This window comes from Sciurus carolinensis, chromosome 5, assembly GCF_902686445.1.
Source record: "Sciurus carolinensis chromosome 5, mSciCar1.2, whole genome shotgun sequence".
NCBI classification, from domain to species: Eukaryota; Metazoa; Chordata; class Mammalia; order Rodentia; family Sciuridae; genus Sciurus; species Sciurus carolinensis.
The window spans coordinates 80,697,192-80,718,729 of NC_062217.1; the positions used below are offsets into that span (position 1 = coordinate 80,697,192).

The 21,538-nt window shown below is 39.1% G+C and overlaps 1 protein-coding gene across 3 annotated transcripts in view; it reads right to left on the bottom strand.

Annotated features, from left to right (window-relative positions):
* Nucleotides 1-21,186, bottom strand: part of Wasf3 (WASP family member 3) — a 145,440-nt gene extending 124,254 nt beyond the window's left edge. For 2 of the 3 annotated variants that reach the window (XM_047554260.1, XM_047554258.1), the window contains exon 1: nucleotides 21,047-21,186. The gene's annotated coding sequence lies outside the window, so the exon portion shown is untranslated. Of the gene's footprint in view, nucleotides 1-20,268; nucleotides 20,502-21,046 lie in introns of those variants that run through there. The other variant, XM_047554259.1, reaches the window with a different exon arrangement.
* Nucleotides 21,187-21,538: the final 352 nt, after the last annotated feature.

A 21,538-nucleotide genomic window follows, 5' to 3' on the forward strand; every position in this document is an offset into this window, starting at 1 on the left:
ATACTTTTGATGTGTAGACTTTTCTGTATCAAGAGCAAGAAGATTTACCAAAAAATAATGATCAGATCAGGAAAATCAAACCAAAACTTAAAAATAAAAAAAGGTTTTCCACCTAAAATCTTCAAAACTTGGGCAAAAGGGGATATAAAAACATATCACAAAATTTCTTAGGAAAAAATGATAATGAAAAGCCACATATCAGAGTCCATGCAATACATTTTTAAAGTCATAATCAAGAATAACAAAAGCAAAATTAACAAATGGAACTGCATCAAACTAAAAAGTTTTTACACAACAAAGAAAACAATTAATAGATCTGAAAAAAACCCCTACAGTTTGGGTGAAAATATTTACAAACTACATATATGATATAGAGCTAATATTCAAAAGACAGAAGGAATTCAAACATCACAATAGCAAGGAGGGGGGTTAACAAATGGGCAAAAACAAACTAAACAGACATTTCTCAAGAGAAGATATGTATAGCCAAAAGATTGTAAAACAATGTTCATCATCACTAATCATCAGGGAAATGCATATTAAAACCACATTAACACCCCATGTTTTAAAAGGGCTATCATCAAAAAAATGAAGGGTATAAACAACGGCAAGGGTATGGATCACAGAGAACTTATGTGCATTGTTGATGGGAACTTGAATTAATATAGCCTTTAGGAAAAAGTAATATGTAGAGGGTCCTCAGAAAACTAAACGGAGAATTATATATGGATCCAGCAATCCCACTTCTGGTTATATATCCAGGGGAAAAGAAATCAGTATGCAGAAAAGATACCTGACATCCATGTTCATTAAAGCATTATTCACAAGAGCTAAGATATGGAAGCAACCTAGGCAACCATCATCAAAAGAATTTTTATGTGAATACACAATGGAATACTATTCCCTTAAAAAGGGGAAAATCCTGTGTGGGCACATTGGTGCAAGCCTGTAATCCCAGCAACTCCAGAGGCTGAGGCAGATGATCACAAGTTCAAAGTTGCGTAGAGAGGCCCTAAGCAACTTAGCAAGACCCTGTATCAAATATAAAAAGAGCTAAAGATTGTGGCTCCATGGTTAAGTGACCCTGAGTTCAATTCCTGGTACCAAAAAAAAAAAAAAAAAAAAAGAGGTGGGAGGAATCCTGTTGGTACTGTTTGGATATGAGGTGTCCCCAAAGTCTCCTATTAATACATGAATGTTCAAAGATAAAATAATTAGACTATGAGAGTTGTAACCTAGTTGAATGGACTGTTTGGTAACTACAGGCAAGGGGAGTGTGGCTAGAGGAGGAGGTCCACTGTAGGCATGCCCCTAGACGCGTTCATCTTCCCTGCTGCTGCCCCTTCCCCTTTCTCTGCTTCCTGACTGCCATAAATAAAGCACTCCTCCACTCCCTTCAGCCATGATGTTCAGAACAATGGAGTTGACAGACCATGGAAAGACCTCTGAAATCATAAGCCAAAATAAATTTTTCCTCCTCTAAATTGTTCTTGTCAGTCAGGTATTTTGGTCACAATGACACAAAGGAAACCAACCTATCATCTGTGACAACATGAATGAAACTGGGGGACAAAATGGGAAGAGGAATTTGTCAGTATCTAACAAAATTACCTATGCTTTTATCCTTCAATACAGAAATACAACTTTGAGGACTTTACCCTCAAGTTTAAAACCTGCAATACAAAAATACATATGTACAAGTTTATTCAATAAAATACTGGAAACTACCTAAATATAGAAGAGCGGGTGAACAAACTACATTCCACATTATGTAGAATGCACTAGGCAACTGTAAAACTGATTATTTAATGAGGAAGAGCTTTAAGATCTGTACAAAATAATTTTAAGGGTATATTCTGAAGTGAAAAATGCAACATATAGCAGAATACATATAGTATTATGCTACCTTCTGGTATTGAAAGAAAAGGAAGTAACATACATGAAGTAACATACATGTAATATTCCTAAAAAAAAAAAAACAGAAAACAGTATGGCTGGTTACATACAAAGGGGAGAAAGGGAAGGACCAAAGAAGGAATTCTCTAAACCTATAACCTTTTTGTACAGTTTTGACTTTTGGGAACATGTAAATTATGTTAAAAAGAAAACTCAAATTTGCAAGAACTGGCAGGGAGCCCTTAAAATAAACACTATAGGTTTATTTTAAATGAATAACTAAAACACATTCAAGGGAGGAATTTATCCATTTAACTTAAAATTAAATTTGGAAGAATTTATTCATTTATTAATTTAAAATAAAATTCATCAGTATAAGATGAATGGATAAAGAAACTATGGTATATATACACAATGGAATATTATTTAGCCATAAAGAATAATAATATTATAGTATTTGCAGATAAATGGGTGGAACTGGAGAATATCATGCTAAGTCAAATAAACCAATCCCAAAAAACCAAAGGCCAAATGTTTTCACTGATAAGAGGATGATGATACATAATGGGAGTAGGGGGAGTGGGAGTGAGAGAAAAATGGAGGAACTTTAGATTACGTAGAGGGAAATAAGAGGAAGAAGGGTACAGGGGTATGAAAGATGGTAGAATGAGACAGACATCATTACCCTGTGTACATGTATGATTACACAAATGGTATGAATCTACATTGTGCACAACCATAGAAATGAAAAATTGTACCCCACTTGCATACAATGAATCAGAATGCAGTCTGTAAAAAAAAATAAATAATAATAAATAAAATTCATCAGTATAATATCTTGTTAAAAACCTTTTACTACCTAAAAGATCGTTTGTGACTTTCCATTTTCACCGCTGATATTAGTTACTTGAGTCTTCTGTCTTTTTGAAATCCTTTAATCTCACCAACTATAGTATCATCAGTCTTTGAAAAGAAAACTAGCACTGTAGTTGCTCTCTATTACACATTTGTTTTCTATTTTACTAATTTCATCTTTTGTTAATGTCTATCTCCTTCCCCTGGGTTAATTTGCTGTTCTTTTCTTACAACTAATGCTCAGATCACTAAAAATGTTTACGGTTTCCTCCTTTCTTAACATTTACATTTAATGCTATGAACTTACCTGCAAGCATGACCTTAGCTCACCCCACACTGATACAGAATATTTTCATCTGAATTGTAACCAAAAAATTTTCTAAACCTTTCTAATTCCCACTGTAACATCTTCTTTCACCATGGTTAGTCAGAAAATATTTTCTAGTTACCTTTTGCTATTGATTTTAGTTCAATTTAAAGAATACTCTTTAATTTCAATAATTTCTGAAACTTTCTTGCCCCAGGAAACTTGATAGTTTAGGTTAATGTCCATGTGTATTTGTAAAACATGTGTATTCACAGTTGTTAAGTGCAGCATCTGGGCAGTGGAGGTCAGTTCATTGTGTTATTCAAATCCTTACTAAATTTTGTTGCATCAGCTGCAGAGACAGTATAAAATAAAACTCTCCCAATATGATTGTGACTTTATTTACTCTCCCCACTTCTTTTTATACTATATTATAATCCCTAAAATTCTTTCTGGATGGTTTAGATTTCCTAGTAGAGAAGAGAAAGGTAAAAGACCTCCTCTTCACTTACAAAAATGGCAGCCAACTGGGGGCTGGGGTGGTGGCTCAGTGGCAGAGTGCTCACTTAGCACAAGTTTGATCTTCAGCACCACATAATAATAAATAAATAAAAGGTATTGTGTTCATCTACAACTTAAAATTTTTTTAAAAAGACAGCAATTATTTCAACTACTTATTATCTGAAATGGTTTAAGAGCACCTATCTCAAAATCATCTTTATGGACATCCTCCAAAGTTTAATTGGGATATCGTAACTCCAGAAACCACACCAATGTGTTTAATTACTCAGAGGTACATTTTGCAACTAATTCATACCACTGGGCACGTGGGAAAAGTAGCAGTGTTCTACAATACATTTCACAGACAAATTACTGTGAGTTTTCTACAGTCCTATGATTGCTGATTTTTCCAAACCCAAAGTACCTTGGTCCTGCTCTCTGGCAAACGGCAAATTTCATCCTTTCCTTCAGTACCTGTAGCATTATATCCTACTGAGCTGAGGCACTCACTGTCTCAGAATCACTCTCCTTATGCTCCACACAGCCACCATGGTCACTGAAACCTGACCTAAAAGCCTATCATCTCTGATGTAACAAAATCTTTGAGGATCTGGCTAAGTATGTGTTCTCACTGTCAAACAGTTGGGGGCAAATGCTTATATGCAAATAGTCCTTTCAAGAATCTCAAAACTCAGGTACAGAATCAGTCTTGAGTGGCACCCTCCAAATTCTCAATGATGCATTGTCTCCCAATTTAGATAAGTCACACAAGATAACTTTTGCCACAAATGGCAGAACATTACAATGATCTCTTTACTATGCTATTACACCAACAGCCCCTCAAGGACAAGAATGTGTGAATTCATCCAGATGGCAAAAGCAACTAGCAATTCCTCACATGTATACAGCCTCCTTCTACTCTTGCCCGCTACAATCCATCTGCTACACAGCAGTCCTAGTGAGGCTTTATAATCAAAATTAAATGATACCCTTTCCTTGCTCAAAACCTTGCAATGGCCTTCCATCTGACTCTGAGTAAAATCCAAATTGTCATCACAGTCTATCTGGCCCTACATGATCTGGTCCCTTACTACCTGACGTTACTCACCCCCCGCCCCCATTCACACTGCCTTCCCTGTTGCTACTCACTCCCCGAACAAGGCTCTTTCCCAAAATATTTGCCTGGTAACTCATTCCTTCATCTTCATTCATGTCTTTGCTTGAAGTTCATCTCAGAGAGGCCTTTCCTGACATAAACTATCAAAACTAGCAGTCTCTGATATTCTCTGCCCTCACGTGCTTTAATTTCCTTATAGTCATTACTTCTGTATGTATATTTACATGTTGTTTATTATCTTTTTTCCCCACTAGAGAATATGAGTCCTAAAAGAAAAGGTTAAAAAAAAAAAATTCTGCCTCCAAATCAGGGGCCAGGATTTTTCCCTGAAAAGAATCAGATGGTAAACATTTTATATTTTGTGAATTAGAAGGTCTTTGTCGCCACTACTCACCTCTACTCAGCTCTGCCCTGCAGCACTAAAGCAGCCACACACAATACATAAACAGGAATGTCTGTATTTGAACAGTTTTCTTACAAATATCAAACAAAAGTTAGGTAAGGTCCACAAGCTTTAGTTTACCAACCTCTGCTCTAGAACAGGACTGACACACAGAATACTGACTTCAAATTAATCAACCATTCCTCTTTGGTCTCTAAAGCTACCTTTAATTGACAACACAAAACAGTAGCATTCTGAGCCCCTCAGAAACAATAACATCACTCTTGTATACATCTTTCACCAATAAATTCATTTGAGATCAATTATATTGCTGAATGACTGGAGGATGTGTAATGTGTTCATTCATACCACTGTTAAGTATATAAACCATGTTTGTTTAACCCTCTGCATAACTGTCTTTAATCAAGTTGCATTTTTACTTAATTTAAGAACATTACAATTATAAGCCTTACAAAACCACTGCTGTATGCGCTATAAGAATGCCACTAAGGAGCATCACCTACTATGCTACACCTCTGGATGTAACTGATACCAGTCTAAAATCAGGGAACATATTAAGGAAAGGAAACTGGTCTGCTTTTTATGGATGGCAAAAACTATAGCATAAAGCTAAGGATGATTCCCTTCACCATGTCCACTGGGATACTCAGTCAAGTTCCTAGTCAGCCTGGGGAAGAGACTGCCACCACTATGCATGATCTCTCTTCACAGGAGGTTCACAGCTACATTTTCTAGCATAAAGTGGATCAAGTGAGGCCGTGTCTCAGCACAGCCAGTGGGAAGAGAGATGATGTGTACTGACCTATAAAATCCTCCCACAAGACCCAACTCTTTCCCCATTCACCAGCTGAACAGAGCAGGTTCCCAGTTCCTATAGAAGGCTGAGTAAGTCACAAGGTAGAAAAAGACAGACACAGGAGCAGCCATACAGAAGTCCATTCCAGGAGGATCCTGATGTATGCCCACAGAGATGAATAACTAAGTTTCTTCTGCCAAGTCACTGTAATTTTGCAGTTACAGAAGCAGTCGGCCCTAGTGTCTAAAACAATTGACATGGAGACTTGAATCTTGTTAGAGATAAAGGTCTATTTTTATTCCTGGTTCTCATATACTTTGTTTGTTGTTTTGTTCTACTGGGAATGGAACCCAGGGTCCCATGTTTGCCTCACATACTTTTGATCATCACTATTTATACCTAGCCTTTTAATTATTATGAGTTCTTTCTACAAGCAAATTCAGGTCTTCATTTAATCAAAGATGAGATTCAAGGCTTCACTGATTATGGTCAATAAAATAATAATCATCTCAAACAATAAACATCTGAATAAATTTGTTTAAATTCCATTTAAACAAAACTTTATTTTTACTTATATATAAGCTGACCCAATTCATACCAGCATCCAAAAAAGGGAAAGAATGCTGAGAAAATATTAAAATGCAGGACAATATATTGTCAAAATTAAGTTTGACAATAATTAGAAACTAAACAGCCTAAGAAATAACACTGCAAAATTCTAAACTCCTATCTAGCAAGAAAAGTAACCATTATTGTAGCTTCCGAGTAATGTAGCTGTCCTAAACCCTTTAGTACCTAATCCCTATACAATTCTTTCAGATGATGTTCTGTGGTTTCCACATTATTTTCTTTTTTAAATATAATTCTTAGTGTAGGTGGACAAAATACCTTTATTTTATTTTTATGTGGTGCTGAGGATTGAACTCAGGGCCTCATTCATGCTAGGTGAGCACTCTACCACTGAGCCACAACCCCAGCCCCAGTTGGCACATACTATTTTGCTTTGTTTTGTTTTTTGGTCAGGGGGCATACAGAGGGAACTAGACATGTCAAAAACAAGAAAAAAACACGATGTTTCTAATTAAGCTTATGTAACGCAATGGGCAAACAGCAGAAAAGCTATGAAAATTTTAATTACTGCTCAGGTATGAACATCATTATCATTGATAAATCTTCTAACCACTGAAAATTGTAATGCCAACTTTTGAAAAGGAGTAACATTTTAATAATCTTCCTCTCTGGGATATCTCAAAGAACAATTCAATTGCAGTGAAGCCTTGGGAAACAACATTGTTTGCACTGTGTAATTAAAATCTGATGACAGGTAACTAGGGTATTAGGGGATTTCTGTGTATTTCTGGTTTTTAATTCAAAAACCAAAGTACTTAAAAATCTAAAATGTACAAACATGGAGACAAATTCTATGGAAGACTAAGAATAGAGATATGTTACTAAATTCTACTGGGTTGTTTTTAAAATACAATACATTTGTCTATTTGTACGAAAATGGATGTATGTCCTATATTGAAAAATTACAATCTTCCCTTCAAAAGTAGGCTCTTACTTTTGAGAAGATGGGAAATCAGGCTCTTCCCCCTCATTCTAAGCTGTTTAACAGCCTGTCAATGAAGGATACAAACATTAAGCATAAATTGCTATCTCTTTATCCCCTTTCTGGTGTGTATTATCATCCCTCAAACTAGAATTTCTGTCATGCATCCCAAGAAGCAACTTAAATCCAAGAGCCTCTCCATAAACATGAACTCTAAACAGGATAGAATGTGACCCAGCAAAGAGTTACAAGTCCAGTTCAGAGCTGAGCCCTGTCTAGGTACTATTCTAATACAGAATTACATAACAAAAGGGGGGAGGGAATACAACCTTGTCATGTACATATTTTGAAGGGGTTGAAAGATAACTGTGACTATTAGTAGGGAAAAAGACAAGCTTCTGTAAATTAAACACTCATGATAATGTCCTGATTATTATATAATCATAAGTCAAAACACGTATTTTCAATCAATAAAAAAATTTGTTGAATGTCTACTGTGTCATTTCATCTACTTAGTGGATAAAATATGGCCACATGGATTCTAGTTCACAATCACTCCATACTTTCATATTGCAACATAATTTCACTGAGCTGTTCCTGTGCACAAAATGGGTAACAGGCCTCAATGAAGACACAGTGAGATGAACTAAAATGGAACTGCTGCAGCATGGCAATAAAATCTTCAGTGTGTACTAGGTACTAGAGCAACTTTTAAAACTCCAATATGGTTCCAACTGCTAGAAAACTGAAGTATTCAAGATCCAAAGATGGCAAGGCTGTGGAAAGACTGCAGTGGAAAGGCACTGAGTATTATCACCATGAAACAAGGTGCAGACCTAAACAGAGGTCTTTCTTTACATTATTACAATGCAAAAGAGGTTTTCAGACAGGCAGGAAAACACAAAAAAGAACTGACAAGTAGGAGGCACCCGGCTATATGGTTCCTGCCCACAGGAGGGTGTAAACTAATTAACAAGACCACCTATCCTGTTTTTTAGCTCATTAGAATACAGGTTGAGTGTTGCTAATCAACATAAGGCCAAAGGTAGAAAATTCTCCACCATGAAACTGCTTTACACACAAATTTACTTAAAATATTGTATGAAGTTACCTTAAGGCTATCTATGTACATAGGTGTATATGAAACAAATGAATTTTGTATTTAGTCTTGGGTCTTATTCCCAAAATAGTTCAGTATGTGTATATATTTGAAAATTCAAAACACTTCTGGTCCCAAGCATTTTGGATAAGGGATAGTCAACCTGTACAAGCTTTCTGAGAACAGAAGCTTGATCAAGTTAAACACTTTTATTACCCATAATTAGAACAATGCCTGAGACATAATAGGTATTCAAACATTTATGGACTGACTGCTATAGTTTGGTTCTGGAATGTTCCCCAAAGATCCAGGGATTAAGCTGGCATGGTGGTACACACCTATAATACCAGTGGCTTGGGAGGCCAAGGCAGGAGGATTACAAAGCCAGCCTCAGCAACTTAGAAAGGCCCTAAGCATCTCAGTGAGACCCTGTCTCTAAATAAAATACAAAAAAGGGCTGGCAATGTGGCTCAGTGGTTAAGTGCCCCAGGGATCAATTTTTGGTACCAAAAAAAAAAAAAAAAAAGGCATGCATTAAAGGCTTAGTCTCCAGAATGGTGCTATTAGAAAACAATGGAAACTTCTAAGAGATAAGACCTAATGGGAGGTTTTAAGTCATTGAGAATGTGCCCTCAAAAGATCCTTAATCTCTTTTTATTTCTCCCTTTTGCATCCCAGCCACGAAGTAACCAGTTTTGCTCCACCATGTATTCCTGCTGTGATGTGCTGCCTTGCCACAGGCACAAAAGCCATGGGGCCAATTGATCATGGACTAAAAACTCCAAAATTATTAGCCCAAATAAACATTTTCTCTTTATAAATTAATTATTTGAGATATTTGTTGTAGCAATGGAAAGAAAGATGACTAACAAAACCGAATGAAAACATTCACAATAGCCAAGTTATGGAACCAACCTAGGTATTCATCAACAGATGAACGGACAATGAAAATGTGATATATAAACATAATGGGGTTTTACTCAGCCATAAAGAAGAATGTAATTCTATATCATCTGCTGGTAAATGGATGGAAATGGAGAATATCATGCTAAGTGAGATAAGTCATTCAGAAATCTGTCAAGGGTCTAATGCTTCCTCTCATTTGTGAAAGTTAAAGAGAAAAAGTGGGGGTTAGGGGATCTCATGAAAATAGGAGACAGAGAAGGAAGGAAGAGAGCATGGTGAAGTATTAGGGAATGAAATCTATGAAATTATGCTATGTCTGTGTACAAATATACCACAATAAATCCTGCTTTTATATATAATTACAAGGTACTAATTTTAAAAAATAATAACAAAAGGTAAATAAGTAGAGTAGAGCTAAGAGATAAGGGGAGGAGAGGAGGGAATGGGAAGATACTGGGGAAGGAGACTGATTAATTTACATGTATGTACAAATAAGGCACAATGAATCCCATTATTATATATAATTATAATGTACCAATAAACATAACTTTCAAACTAAAAGAAAGTAAGTTAAATAAAAGAAGAAATCAAGTATATACAACACAACACAAGAGACCTTTCAATCAATTTCAAAACCACCACTCCAGCAGGCTGGAGGGGGGGGTACCCTAAAAACAGGCAGCAGAGGAAATTCCCAAAACTACTAAATTGAGAAATGATCCCAGATGCTGAGGTCAGAGCCAAGGCCTAGAAGTTCAACCTGAAAGATGAGAAAACATTCTGGGATGTTTGGGATGTCTAAATTTTGAGAGAGAAAGAGAGAGAGAGAAAGAGAGAGAGAGAGAGAGAGAGAGAGAGAGAGAGAGAGACAGAGAGAGAGACAGAGAGAGAGACAGAGAGAGAAAGAAACAGAGACAGACACATCACAGAAGGAAAACTCTAACCTCCAAAGAGAAGGAACACTAGGAAAAGTGAAATCTGAATATGGAAAACATACTAATCTAGGAGCATCCACACAGACAGGGGACAGGTCCTGACACAAAACAAACAAAGCTGGCCTTAGATAGTACTGACCCTGACGGTGACAGTATTCTTCAGAAGAACTGAACAGAAAAGAGACAGAAGCCCATAAGAACAACATGACCTCAAGGGGTATGTACATCCAGGGAAAGGCCAGGCCAGGTCACAGGAACCCTGAGAAGGACCAAACAGTTCTAAGACAAGCATGTCTTGAGAAAGAAAGAAAAAATTATTCTTAAAAAATGTTATTAATAAAGGCACTGCTCTAAAAATAATAATAATAATAACCCCTTACCAGATGCCCCTCTCTAGTTAATGCTCTTATTCTTCATCATCATCAAGTTTCAGAATAAACTGCCTGCCCTCCTTAACACCCCTCACTCAATTCATAGCAATAAGCTCCCCAAGACTTCTTACCAAGATCACTAATTATATCCCAGGGCTAAATCGCATGGAAACCTTTAAGTTGCTGTCTAGTAAGATCTCTCTCCAACACCTTTACCTCTTGGTTCCTTACTATGACATTCAAACACGCTCAAAGCCCTTTCACGTAAAGAGCAAAAAGTAGGCTCCACCTTTACCCACCCTTCCTGAAACCCCCTTAACTACCACCACCAAATTTCTTGAGCAAGAATGGCTCCGCATGCTAGGGCTCCACTCTCTGACTCCTTCTCATTACTGACCCAAATACACTCACTATTGAATCAAACTAGGCCTCTGGCTATACAGTTCTTATTACCATTTTACCCTTGCCATTCCTGTATTACCAAGGACCTCCTGGCCGCCAAGCATTCCCTCCTGGATGAGGTTCCCTAGAACACCTCCTCCTCAGAGTGTCTGTCTTTCAAGCACAAGAGTTCCTCAGACTACATTCTGCCCCACTCCTCTTCTTACTTTATACATGCTCCTTGAACAACCTATCTACTTCAACAGCTTCTCATAATTATAGGCAAAGGTGGTTCTGAAGTTTTCTCTGTTCACTGCATCCTGGGTCTTTTGGGGCCAAAAGAGTGAATAACAAAAGCATTAACAACTTAAATATTTATGTCCTAACAATTCTGTACCCATTTGGATTTTTATTTCATTCTTAAATTATTAAAAGTAGCGATCCAAGATGGCGGACTAGAGGGTGACTGCATCTCCTGTTGCTCCAGAACCCAGGATTCAAGAAGGGGAGGCATTGAGAGACTCGGACTAAAATAGAGCCATGGGGTGAGTCTCCCCCACTGGGTGAAGCTCGGCGAGGGCGGCAGGCCCAGATAGGGGTGGCTTCTCAGAGCAGGGCATGGCAGCTAGAGTCTTCCCCAGGTAGCCCTGCTCCCTCCGGCGGTGGGATCCTCCCACACGGCCAGCTTCTCGGAGCAGGCCCCCCAGTGAGAGCCTTTCTGCACAGAACCAGCTCCAAGTCCCGGAAGCAGCGGCAAGCTCCAGCCCGCAGGCAGCTTCAGGGACCAGGACAGGGCAGCCAGGGACTTCCCAAAGCAGCCCTGCTCCCTCCGGCGGCAGGCTCCTTTCACGGCCAGCTTCTCGGAGCAGACCGCCCAGTGAGAGCCTTTCCGCACAAAGCCAGCTCCAAGCCCTGAAACCAGTAGCAGGCTACTGCATTATCGGAAGCACTGCATTATCAAGTTCCTCCAAGACTTCAGGCTACTGAAGGGTGGGAGGTGATATACTGGAAATCTACAGGGACACTATAAGACAATAGAGGAAATCTGCAATATTTCAGAGTCCCACTGACATCTGACCAATATGAGAAAACAGGGGAAGAAAATGTCCCAAACAAACCTACATACTATATCAATAAAACCCAATGACAGCACAGCAGAAGAAATGTCAGAAAGGGAGTTCAGAATGTACATAATTAAAACAATCAGGGAAGCAAATGAGGAGATGAAAGAGCAAATGCAGGCAATAAATGATCACACCAATCAACAGTTAAAAGACCAAATACGGGAAGCAAGAGATCATTTCAATAAAGAGTTAGAGATACTGAAAAAACAACAAACAAACAAACAGAAATCCTTGAAATGAAGGGAAACAATAAACCAAGTTTAAAACTCCATAGAAAGCATAACCAATAGGATAGAACACCTGGAAGACAGAACCTCAGACATTGAAGACAAAATATTTAATCTTAAAATCAAAGTTGACCAAACAGAGAAGATGGTAAAAAATCATGAACAGAATCTACAAGAATTTGGGATATCATGAAAAGGCCAAATTTAAGAATTATTGGGATTGAGGAAGGCTTAGAGAAACAAACCAAAGGAATAAACAATCTCTTCAATGAAATAATATCAGAAAATTTCCAAAATCTGAAGAATGAAATGGAAAACCAAGTACAAGAGGCTTATAGGATTCCAAATACACAAAATTACAACAGACCCACACCAAGGCACATTATGATGAAAATACCTAACATACAAAATAAAGACAGAATTTTAAAGGTCGCGAGAGAAAAGAATCAAATTACATTCAGGGGGAAACTAATAAGAATATCAGCAGATTTTTCAATCCAGACCCTAAAAGCAAGAAGGGCCTGGAACAACATTTACCAAGCCCTGAAAGAAAACAGATGCCAACCAAGAATCTTATACCCAGCAAAACTTACTTTCAGATTTGACAACAAAATAAGATCCTTCCATGATAAACAAAAGCTAAAGGAATTAACAAAAAGAAAGCCAGCATTACAGAACATTCTCAAAAAATATTCCATGAGGAAGAGATGAAAAACAACAATGCAAATCAGCAATGGGAGGAACTAGCCTAAAGGAATAGCCAAATAAAGGAGAAACCAAATCATGTCAAAAAACAAAAATGAGTCAAATGACTGAGAATACAAATCATATCAGAATAATAACCCTGAATGTTAATGGCCTGAACTCATCAATCAAAAGACATAGACTGGCAGATTGGATTAAAAAGAAAAATCCAACAATATGTTGCCTGCAAGAGACTCATCTCATAGAAAGAGATACCCATAGACTAAAGGTGAAAGGATGGGGAAAAACATACCATGCACACGGACACAGCAAAAAAACTGGAGTATCCATCCTCATTTCAGATAATGTGGACTTCAAGCCAAAACTAGTCAGAAGGGATAAAGAAGGACATTACATACTGCTTAAGGGAAGCATAAATCAGCAGGACATAACAATCATAAATATCTATGCCCCGAACATTGGCTCATCCATGTAGGTCAAACAAATTCTTCTTAATTCCAGAAATCAAATAGACCATAACACAATAATACTAGGTGATTTTAACACACCTCTCTCACCACTGGATAGATCCTCCAAACAAAAATTGAATAAAGAAACTATAGATCTCAATAACACAATCAATAATTTAGACTTAACCGACATATATAGAATATACCATCCAACAAAGAACGAATACACTTCTCAGCAGCACATGAATCCTTCTCTAAAATAGACCATATTTTATGCCACAAAGCTACTGTTAGCAAATACAAGAAGATAGAGATACTACCTTGTATTCTATCAGATCATAATGGATTGAAATTAGAAATAAATGACAGAATAAAAAACAGAAACTTCTCCAATACTGGAGATTAAATAATATGCTATTATATGATGAATGGATAACAGAAGACATCAGGAGAGAAACAAAAAAATTCTTAGAAGTAAACGAGAACAAAGACACATCATATCAAAATCTCTGGGACACTATGAAAGCAGTACTTAGAGGAAGATTTATTTCATGGGGCGCATTCAACAAAAGAAGTAGAAATCAACAAATACAACGACTTAACACTACAGCTCAAAGCCCTAGAAAAAGAAGAACAGACCAACACCAAAAGTAGAAGAAGACAGGAAATAGTTAAAATCAGAGCTGAAATCAACAAAATTGAAACAAAAGAAACAATCGGAAAAATTAACAAAATAAATAGTTTGTTCTTCGAAAAAATAAACAAAATTGATAAACCCTTAGCCACACTAACAAAGAGAAAGAGGGAGAAAACTCAAATTACTAAAATTCGGAATGAACAAGGAAATATCACAACAGACACGACTGAAATACAAAACATAATTAGAAGCTATTTTGAAAATCTATACTCCATCAAAACAGAAAACCTCGAAGACATCAACAAGTTTTTAGAGATATATGAATTACCTAAACTGAACAAGGAGGACATACACAACTTAAACAAATCAATTTCAAGCAATGAAATAGAAGAGGTCATCAAAAGCCTACCAACAAAGAAAAGTCCAGGACCAGATGGGTTCTCAGCCAAGTTCTACAAAACCTTTAAAGAGGAGCTCATTCCAATACTCCTCAAAGTATTCCATGAAATAGAAGAGGAGGAACCCTCCCAAACTCGTTCTATGAAGCCAATATCACCCTGATACCTAAACCAGACAGAGACACATCGAGGAAAGAAAATTTCAGACCAATATCCTTAATGAACATCGACGCAAAAATTCTCAACAAAATTTTAGCAAATCGCATACAAAAATATATTAAAAAGATAGTGCACCACGATCAAGTGGGTTTTATCCCAGGGATGCAAGGTTGGTTCAACATCTGGAAATCAATAAATGTCATTCACCATATCAATAGACTTAAAGTTAAGAATCACATGATTATTTCAATAGATGCAGAAAAAGCATTCGATAAAATACAGCATCCCTTCATGCTCAAAACACCAGAAAAAACTGGGGTAGTGGGAACATTCCTTAACATTGTAAAGGCCATCTACACTAAGCCCATGGACAATATCATTCTAAATGATGAAAAACTGAAAGTATTCCCCTAAAAACTGGAACAAGGCAGGGATGCCCTCTTTCACCACTTCTATTCAACATCGTCCTTGAAACTCTAGCCAGAGCAATTAGACAAACCAAAGAAATTAAAGGGATAAGAATTGGAAAAGAACTCAAACTATCCCTGTTCACTGATGACATGATTATATATTTAGAGGAACCTGGAAATTCCACCAGAAAACTTTTAGAACTCATAAGTGAATTCAGTAAGTTAGCAGGTTACAAGATCAATGCTCATAAATCCAATGCATTTTTATACATAAGTGATGAATCTTCAGAAAGAGAAATTAGGAAAACTACCCCATTCACAATAGCTTCGAAAAAAATAAAATACTTGGGAATCAATCTCACAAAAGAGGTGAAAGACCTCTACAATGAGAACTACAGAACACTAAAGAAAGAAATTAAAGAAAACCTTAGAAGATGGAAAGATCTCTCATGTTCCTGGATAGGCAGAATTAATATTGTCAAAATGGCCATACTACCAAAAGTGCTATACAGATTCAATGCAATTCCAATTAAAATCCCAATGATGTACCTTACAGAAATAGAGCAAGCAATTATGAAATTCATATGGAAGAATAAAAAACCCAGAATAGCTAAAGCAATCCTCAGTAGAAAGAGTGAAGCAGGGGGTATCGCAATACCAGATCTTCAACTCTATTACAAAGCAAAAGTAACAAAAAAGGCATGGTATTGGTACCAAAATAGACAGGTAGATCAATGGTACAGAATAGAGGACATGGACACAAACCCAAATAAATACAATTTTCTCATACTAGACAAAGGGGCCAAAAATATGCAATGGAGAAAAGATACCCTCTTCAACAAATGGTGCTGGGAAAACTGGAAAACCATATGCAACAGAATGAAATTATACCCCTATCTCTCACCCTACACAAAACTCAACTCAAAATGGATCAAGGCCCTCAGAATCAGACCAGAGACCCTGCATCTTATAGAAGAAAAAGTAGGTCCAAACCTTCAACTTGTTGGCTTAGGATCAGACTTCCTTAACAGGTCTCCCATAGCACAAGAAATAAAAGCAAGAATCAACAACTGGGATAGATTCAAACTAAAAAGCTTTCTCTCAGCATAGGAAACTATCAGTAATGTGAAGAGAGAGCCTACAGAGTGGGAGAATATCTTTGCCACTCATACTTCAGATAGAGCACGAATTTCCAGAATATATAAAGAATTCAAAAAACTCTACACCAAGAATACAAAGAATCCAATCAACAAATGGGCTAAGGAAATGAACAGACACTTCACAGAAGAAGATCTACAAGCAATCAACAAACATGGAAAAATGTTCAACATCTCTAGTAATAAGAGAAATCCAAATCAAAACTACCCTAAGATTCCATCTCACCCCAATTAGAATGGTGATTATCAAGAACACAAGCAACAATAGGTGTTGGGCGAGGATGTGGGGAAAAAGGTACCCTCATACATTGCTGGTGGGGTTGCAAATTATTGCAGCCACTCTGGAAAGCAGTATGGAGATTCCTCAGAAAGCTTGGAATGGAACCACCATTTGACCCAGCTCTCCCACTCCTTAGCCTATACCCAAAGGACTTAAAATCAGCATACTACAGAGATACAGCCACATCAATGTTCATAGCTGCTCAATTCACCATAGCCAGATTGTGGAACCAAACTAGATGTCCTTCAATTAATGAATGGATAAAGAAACTGTGGCATACATATACAATGGAATATTACTCTGCCATAAAGAATGATAAAATTATGGCATTTGCAGGCAAATGGATGAAACTGGAGAATACCATGCTAAGTGAGATAAGCCAATCTCAAAAAATTAAAGGACGAATGATCTCGCAGATAAGCGGATGAGGACATATAATGGGGGTGGGAGGGGTTAGCGTTAGGGTTAGGGTTAGGTTTCGTAGGGTTAAGGAGAATGGTAAGAATGGAGGAAGGAAGGACTGTATAGAGGGAAAAGAGGGCTGGGAGGGGTGGGGGGGAAGGGAAAAAAATAACAGAATGAATCAAACAACATTAACCTATATAAATTTATGATTACACAAATGGTATGCCTTGACTCCATGTACAAATAGAGAAACAACATGTATGCCATTTGTTTACAATATAAAAAAAAGAGAGATTTAAAAAAATTATTACACATATTTATTAATCATACATGTGTACCTGTTGAGCACTGCACAATTTCTCAAATCTTGGAGTCAAGTTGGACCCGGCCTCCTTCATTTCCTGTTCCATGCTGATTTTTATACGGTACAGCAAACACCACAAACCCCTCTTTACAGAGATGAGATCATCAAGAGGAATGGAGTACAATCTAGTTAAGAAACTTAAACGAACTTGAGGTGGTAGTTTTCACAGGATTGGACAGATATATGTATCACTGCATTTTCCTCAACAATTTTAAATACCCCTCTGTCTCCCTGTGAACTCAATACAGCACTTCAGTCAGTTTGGGAACTATGTGCTAAGAACTCTCAACTCTGTACTTCTTGTACAAACATCTGCAGATATCTAGATTCCCCAATGTAGTTAACTCAGCACTATGTCCACAGGCACCTGAAACTTAATTACCTTCTCCCTTCAAATGCTGCTGTCCCCATCTAAGTACCCAAAGGCCTAGTAACAAATAGGTTAAAAGCCTCCCTCTCCCAGCTCCCCTGCCTCACACATACATATTCAAACAAGGACCAAGTCCTGGCCAATATACCTTCTAATCCCTCCTTTCAGCCTTCCCCCTTTTAAAGGGCAAATCTAACCTTGTACTTTGGCTCAGAATTCCTCAACCAACTCCTACTGCCCATAGATGAGTCCAAACTCCCTATAACAGGAATCACCTACATGACAAGGCCCTAGTTTTTCTCCTGTCTCACTTCTTGCCATTTCCCTGCCCTTGCATCCTACTACACCACCATACTAAATTTGTGTTGTCTGTTTTCAGTTGCTCCAATGTGCCATCTCTCTGACCAGTCCTTTGTACACTTTTTCCTCAATCTAGACTTTGACCAGTTCCTTCTCATATACTTCCTCTGGGAGGCCTTTCTCATCTCTCTGAACAATTCCAAAGCTCAGATGTGTGTTTCTCTTCAGAGTTCATGTAGCTGGCCCATTTCAGAGTCAGCACTGTTACCAATGGTTAGAATATTTGAGACCTGAACTGAACAGCAAGCTCATCAAGTGCCAACAAAGATGTCTGTCCTATTTATCACTGTATCCCCAGCACACATTACAAACTCTTAAAGTATACTAAAGAATTGAAACAAGTGAATGGATGGATTAGGTCATTCACATTATAGACTCTTATCACAGTACTTATCATACTGCATTGTAACTGAATAGATTATGAGCATCTTGAATGCTCTCATTTCTTATTTCTAGAACCCCAGTAATTAAAATAGTGCCTAGTACTTAGTAGGCATTAACTACATGGTTTCTTAATATAAAAGTTATTGAAAAATATCTAGAAGGATACACCCCATAGTAGGATTACCTCTGAAAAAAGATACAGGATTCAGGTGGCAATAGGAAGGGGAAAGAAAACTAACACTCTTTACCCCATATCTGTTTTTATTGATGTTAAATTTATTTTACAACATGCATTATTTATGTATTAGTGGTGTCAAATATGTCTGAATTGCCAGTATTAAATTAAGTCACAGGTAAAGAACCAGTCCTGAAAAATGCATAGCATTCTTTATACTTGAAGAAGTATAAAGAAAGAATTGAGAAGAGAAGATGAGCAATTTAAGATCTATAGAGCAATAATGAGCCACTCCCAAGGAAAAAACACAACCTCAAAAGTTCCTGAAATATAAAGAAAACCCCAAGTACAGGTCCATGAGTAAAAACAATTCTCTTAGTAGTTGTATGGAATTGTTTTAATTGAAACATCCTAATAGCCAAAAGATTACCTGCCACATGCAAGTTTCTATGGAAAATATAAAGAGTGCCTACATAGACACAGTGATGATGAACCCACCAGTCTACAATGTTGGCATGACCACTTAGCAAAGTGTGTTCCACCTTTATTTTCAGTATTTTTGCAGTTAGTGTAGCACATCAACAATTAGGTCAGACGTTTGATGCAAACAGACAAAAACAATGCTATAAAGCAACTTCACATAAGCAACTGGAAACTTAAAGAGTAATTTTTATATGTAGATAGTTCTAGAACAAGCTTCATTTCCCTATTTGAACACAAATACAGGTTCAGGTGGTAAATATAAAAATTCAGCCAAACTTTCCAATCTAGTGAGCTTGAAAGATTTAAAAAGACACAACTTTCAAAAATATCAATTCCAAAGATCTTTTTAAAGTAAGAAAAATGAGTACTACAGGAAGCTATGAGAGTCCTGGGAAGAGGAGGCAGAGACAACACACTGAGAAGTGCCTTTGGGAAAGGTCAAACCAGCTTTCTCTTGTTTAACCTCTCAAGTAGATAAAAGAACTGGCTGTAAGAATCACAGCATTGTTTCAGTGCTAGGAAAAAGGAAAGTTTGGTAAAGCATATACAAAAAAGAAACAGCCAGAATTCAAGAGAATTTACCCTAGAAGTGACAGAAAAATAAGTCAATTATAACATTTTGAACTCAGTTTTGATAGAGTTTCACAGGCATTTGAAGTTTTAGATAAACCTAACTTTTAAAAATCAAACCTAACGAATGGCTAGCCTCTCCTTAAAAGTCAAAATGTCATGTTCCATTCTGTATTTGATACTCAGAGCGTCAACGCAAAAACAAGCCTTTCTAATTTTCAGTTTTTGAAAATTCAAATTCACTGCTGGAAGTAAACCACCAAATTAAAAATTAATCCCCAAATGAGAAAGTATTCCTATTCCACCCAATAGCAACCAAGAAAATGACATGCTCCCATTCATCCCTAAACCCATCACATAGTTTCTTAATAATTAAGAACTCTGCTCTCCACTAGGGAACTATTCCTTGCAGAGGCCAACCCAAGAAAAAATCGCCATTGCCCCTAAGTACCAAAGACAAGAGTGAACGCTTGTGCACTCTATCAAGCTCACCGAGAGAGCGCGAGCATCAGACGCCACCGCCCCCTCCCCAGCGTAGGGAGAGCCCCCGGGGATGATCCATCCTAGCCAAGCGGTTCCAGGTCGCTCAGCCCTCTCCACTCGTCCTGCAGCGCGCCATGGGTGAGCTGCCCCAGCTTCCCTCCCAGCACATGGAGAGCCCAGCCTGGCCTCCGAGGCCGGGGACCCGCGGCCCCGCAGCCTGGGAGAGGAGGCCCACAGTCGCCACACACGAGGACACCACGAGGGCGCGCCGAGGTCCTGCAAGACCCGACCCCATAGGCGGTGGGCACTCGGGGGCTGGGCCACAAGCTGGCGACTACGCGAGGAACCAAGAAGGATGGATGGCTGAGAAAGTCCGGGACGCGAAGCGGCCCGTAACGTCGTGCGTGGGTCGCGAGCAGAGGCCCGTTCGCAACCTGCGGCCAGGAATGCGGACAGCTATCCCGCGTTCGGGGAGCGCGCATTGACCATCACGGGCGTCGGAGGGCGCGGGAGAGTAGGACTGTCGGGCCGCGACAGCAGGAAGCACTGGCTGACGCGGGAACTGGACAAGAGGACGCAGCTGGGCGGCGGGGCGAGGCGCGGCCCGCAGTGGGCCCCGCCGCCCGGCTAGAGCGCGCGCGGCGCGATGCAGCAACTTCACTTGACCGCGGGGCCGTTGGGGGCCCGGCCCCGCGTCTACCCCTCCCCAAGAGGCTGCCTGGCTCGGAGCAGAGAAGCAAAGGGCAGCCTGGACCGGGGAGCCGCGCCGGCCGCAGCCCGCACTCACCGGTCCGCGGTCCCGCCGCCGGCGCCGGGACTGCGCTCGGAGCTCCATGGTCCCGCAGAGCAGCGGCCGCTCGGCGCCCCCACCCGCACCACACCGCACGCAGCGGCGTGAGCGACGCCGCCTCCGGCCCGGCCACGGCCGCGGCCACGCCCCCTCCCGGCTGGGGGCCCGGCCGGAGCAGGAGGGGGCTCAGAGCCGACCCCACCAACCAGAACCCACTCACAGGGCCGCTTCATGAGGATTGGCGAGCCTCTGGGCCAATGGGGAGCCAGCAGGAGTGCGGAGCGTCGGCGCCGGCGGGCGGGGGATTGCGGAGGAGGTGGCTCTCATCTTTAGTCCTTAGCAGGGGAATGAGTCTGGCCAGAGTCCTCTTCTGCGTGGAAAGGTGGGGATACTTTGACCCGAGTTCATCGAAAGGACTCTTGGGTTCCCTGTGGTTGCCAGGTACCCACCCCTTTGAGTTTCCACCTATACCCTAATCTGAAAACAGGT